This window comes from Marmota marmota, unplaced genomic scaffold, assembly GCF_001458135.2.
Source record: "Marmota marmota marmota unplaced genomic scaffold, marMar, whole genome shotgun sequence".
Classification (NCBI taxonomy): Eukaryota; Metazoa; Chordata; class Mammalia; order Rodentia; family Sciuridae; genus Marmota; species Marmota marmota.
The window spans coordinates 3,870,798-3,875,606 of record NW_025999891.1 but is presented as its reverse complement, the minus strand read 5'-3'; the positions used below and the strand labels follow the sequence as shown (position 1 = coordinate 3,875,606).

The following is a 4,809-nucleotide window of genomic DNA, read 5'->3' as shown; positions in this document are numbered from 1 at the left end:
GTGGTAGAACACTTACTTGCCTAGCATATGTGAGGCACTGGGTTCAATCTCTATCACCATAAAACAAAAACAACAATAACAACAACAACAAAAAAAACCTGTTTGTAATATTTATATTTCTCCCTTGCTCTTCCCATAGTAGGTTCTTTCTCATCCTAAGGCTTGAATTTTGTTTAATATCTTAAATTGTAGATGGACACAATACCTTTATTTTGTTTATTTAGGTTTTTTTTAAATTTTTGTTGTTGTTGTTGTAGTTGGACACAATAGCTTTATTTAATTTATTTATTTATATGTGGTGCTGAGGATTGAACCCAGGGCCTCGCACATGGTAGGTGAGCACTCTACCACTGAGCCACAACCACAACCTTTGATTTTGTCTTTTTTGAAATGGGAACTCTCTATGTTGCACACGATAGTTGTGAACTCGTTGGCTCAAATGAATCTCCTGCCTCAGTTCACATGGTGTTGAGATTACAGGCACACACTACCATGCCTTGCTTCTAGGTTAGGTTGAGTCTTTTCTTCCCTGACCTATATAAGTAGATCTCTCTTCTCTTACTATTTATTATATGCAGTTATTTTATCCTATACCTTTCCTTCATAGCATCTTATCCCAATTAATGTATTAGTTCTCCCCACTTGATTTGAAGTTCCAAAAGGACAGAAACTATGTCCTGTTTACTGATGTATATCTAGCTTCTGTTGCAGTGTCTGGTACATTGTTGAGTGTATTGAAAAGGATTGAATAGGTTCCCTATTCTGTTTTGGCCTGTGGGTTACAAGAGTGATGCATTTGCAACAACGTGGTACAGAAAAAAGAAATTCTTAATTTTATTTCCATTACTTAAAAAAAAAATAAGTCCCTCATCTAATGACATAGAGTGCCATTTATCTCTGTAGCACAGAAACAGCTGCAGTGTCATGGATCTTAGTGAAAACAATATTTTTTTCCCATGGTTAAGAAAATTTCATACCGAATCTTCCAGAAATTTCAAAAAGAAATTGAATTATGAACTATAGGAAGGATTAATAGTATAAAAGGGGGTAGAACCTGAAAAGTTTTGCCTAAGGCCATAAGATACTTTCTTTAAACTTCTAAGATAACCATAGGGATGTTTCCTTTTGCACACTTTAAAATCATCCTACAAAAATAGACAACATCTGCTGCCTTTGCTGGCCAGAAGTACAAAAGTTGTTTACGAAGGCATAATTAACCCACCCAGAGGCCTTCATTTCCATGAAAAGAGGGGAGGCAAACTAATTTCAGATAAACCTGGCATAGTAATTTGAACTAACAGAAAAGTAGGACTGTGTTTGCCACTCTCTTGAATTGCATACAACATGACAGTGTCCAAAGCTATAGTGTCCCCCGACTACACTTCAGAACTGGTTTGCATATCCAGCTTCCCAGCAACCAGGCCTCATTTCTATCCCTCAAGCAGACACTCTCTGGGCTAGATTGAAAGTGCTCAAAGCTATAATAGCATTCAAACAATAACAAAAAGGCCTCAGATTTCCTTAGTGTCTATCTTTGAACAGTTCAAAGGCTTCTACATTTTTTTTTTTTTTTTTACTGGTGCTTTCCTTGTCACACTATGACGTAAGAAGAGCTGAGATTAGAGAACCTGAAGTTCAAATAGTTCATTCAAAGCCACAGTAAAATTACATGTCACAATCAAACTTCATTCTCCCAACTCCCACTAGACCATGTAGCTTCCCAAGGAATTTGAGACCTTTTGTGAAAAAATTTTAAACTACATGTAATTATGAGTCTTGAGCATTTTTTCCCTAACCTTCTTAACATAGGGGTGGGGGGGGGAAGGTTAGTTTGGGGTTTTTAAAATAAGAAGTCTTTTTGAGGACAAGCTTCTAAATTGTCTCATTCTAAATTCACATTGAAATCATCAAAGAAACAAAATAAAGGAAAAACCTTTCATATGCCAGAAACTTTGAGGAATTTCTGCAGTTGGAATATAGAAAGGGCCAATTAGAAGGTGAGGACAGGTCAAGATTCCACTTCTGTAAAATATTTTATCGTTCCAATAGAATTCCATGAAAATCCCCTTTCTCTAGAATTGAAGACTTAAGTGAGGGCAGATGAGGGATGCACTTAGAACAATTACAGTCTCTAACAGATACTTAATACTGATACTAACAGATACTTAATACTTAAGTAATTCTTAAGCAATTCTTTTTTTTTTTTTTTTTTCTGGTACTGGGGATTGAATTCAGGAGCACTCAACTACGGAGTCACATCCCAGCCTTTTCTTTTTTTTTTTTTTTTTTTGTATTTTATTTAGAGACAGGATCTCAGTGAGTTGCTTAGCGCCTCACTTTTGCAGAGGCTGGCTTTGAACTTGCCATCCTCCTGCCTCAGCCTCCCGAGCAGCTGGGATTACAGGCATGCACCACCACTCCAGCTTAAGTAATTCTTACTTGTTAACCAAAGCTATACAAGTATAGAAGACTTCTCTATGTTAAGTAAGCAAATGGAGAAAAATCACAGGATTATGAAAGGATGCAATTATTCAAAGAATGAGGTCCTTTTTAAAAATCAGAACAAACATGTGATATGGAGAACAGATTCAGAAGATCCAATAAAAAATGCATTTTTGTTCCTAATGATGGGTACCCAGTATCCAAAAAAATGCCTAGCATAGAGTAGTTGCTCAAAAAAGTATGTGTTGAGTGAATTGAATGAAGCATTAGGAATCTCAAAAGTGGGAACAGAGTAGGAATAGAATCACTAATTAAACAAATTTCTTAAAACTTAAGCTTGCTGGCCAAGTGAATGGAAATAAATCAACATTAACCTAGACTAGTCAGGAAATTTTTTTTAAAGCATTTCAAAAATAATGGAAAAAAAAAAAAAAACCTTTAAGAATCCAGGCAGGAAAAGGAAAGGAAAAATAAATCTCCAAGGAACAAAAATCAAACTAACCTCAGGATTCTGAAGTTTTATAAAACCCATCAATAGAGCATACCCTACCGAATTCGGAGGGTAAATGTTTATCATTTAAGAATTCAACATGCAGCCGTATTGTTATAAAAACCTCAAAAATAAGAATGGTACAAATGATACCACACAGGCTATCTATTCTGAAAGAAAAGATTACGCAAATATATACTTCTGCTGACTGAGAATTCCAGAAAAAAAGAGAGAAGTCATGGCCTAAAGGATTCATGCATAATAAGACTTTATTTAGGGGGCTGGGGATGTGGCTCAAGCGGTAGCGCGCTCGCCTGGCATGCGTGCGCCAGGTTCGATCCTCAGCACCACATACAAAGATGTTGTGTCCGCCGAGAACTAAAAAATAAATATTAAAAAAAAATTCTCTCTCTCTCTCTCTCTCTCTCTCTCTCCCACTCTTTCTTTAAAAAAAAAAAAAGACTTTATTTAAGTGTCTAAAATAACTTTTGTAAGAAAAAATAATGTTAAAAAAAAGAAAAGAAATGTCTTTTTCCCAAGAAGAATAATCAAGGTCTAAAAGGACAAATAGCATAAACGAAATCAAACTGAGAGGATGGGGGAGTGGGAGGTGAAGAATATGGATAAATAAAAGTATGGTAAATACCCTATCAAAATCAGAAGAAATAAAGAGCTATTATTTCGTTGTGATATTGAAAATAAGGTGAGGCTTTAAAAAAAAAACATTTATTTAAAGGTAAATAGTTTTAGAATAAAAACAGGATGTATAATTTCCAAAGCTTTAAAAACCAAGAACACATGGTTGAGGTTGTAGCTCAGTGGTAGATCGCTTGCCTTGCACGATACTTGGCACTGGGTTTGATCCTCAGCACCACATTAAAAAATAATAAATAAATAAATAAATAAATAAATAAATAAATAAATAAAAGCATTTTAAAAAGAGAGATGCATTCTTTAAAAAAGCAAGAAAACATAGTTCATATAATAAGAAGATAAGAAAAAGATAAAATCACATAGAATACAAAAAATGATTAAGAAAATAAGATGATAAACTGGGTGTAGTGGTGCATACCTATAATCCCAGCAACACAGGAGGCTGATGCAGGAGAATTGCAAGTTCAAGGCCAGCCTCAGCAATGTAGTGAGGCCCTAAGCAGCTTAGAGAGGCCCTGTCTCAAAATAAAGAATAAAAAGGGCTGGGAATGTACCTAAGTGGTTAAGCATTCTTGGGTTAAATCCAGAGTACCAAAAAATACAAAGAGGGGGCTGGAGTTGTGGCTCAGAGATAGAATGCTCATCTAGCATGTGAGAGGCCTTGGGTTCAATCCTCAGAGCCACATAAAAATAAAATAAAATAAAGGGCCAAGGACCTGAACAGACACTTCTCAGAGGAGGACATACAGTCAATCAACAAGTACATGAAAAAATGCTCAACATCTCTAGCTGTCAGAGAAATGCAAATCAAAACCACCCTAAGATACCATCTCACTCCAGTAAGATTGGCAGCCATTAGGAAGTCAAACAACAACAAGTGCTGGCGAGGATGTGGGGAAATGGGTACACTTGTACATTGCTGGTGGGACTGCAGATTGGTGCAGCCAATTTGGAAAGCAGTATGGAGATTTCTTGGAAAGCTGGGAATGGAGCCACCATTTGACCCAGCTATTCCCCTTCTTGGNGTCACATGCCTATAATCCCAGTAGTTCAGAAGGTTGAGGCAGGAGGATCGCAAGTTGGAGGCCAGCCTCAGCAATTTAGTGAGAACCTGTCTCAAAATAAAAAGGGCTGGTATGGATGTGTAACTGATGTGATTCTGCAATCTGTGTATGGGGTGAAGGTGGGAGTTCATAACCCACTTGAATCAAAGTGTCGAATAT

General features: G+C 36.5%; 1 non-coding gene across 1 annotated transcript; it reads right to left on the bottom strand.

Moving 5' to 3' along the window:
- Window positions 1-293: 293 nt before the first annotated feature.
- Trnag-acc lies at window positions 294-366 on the bottom strand. The gene has a single exon. It is a non-coding gene; the product is annotated as a tRNA-Gly (tRNA).
- Between the last annotated feature and the right edge of the window lie 4,443 nt (window positions 367-4,809).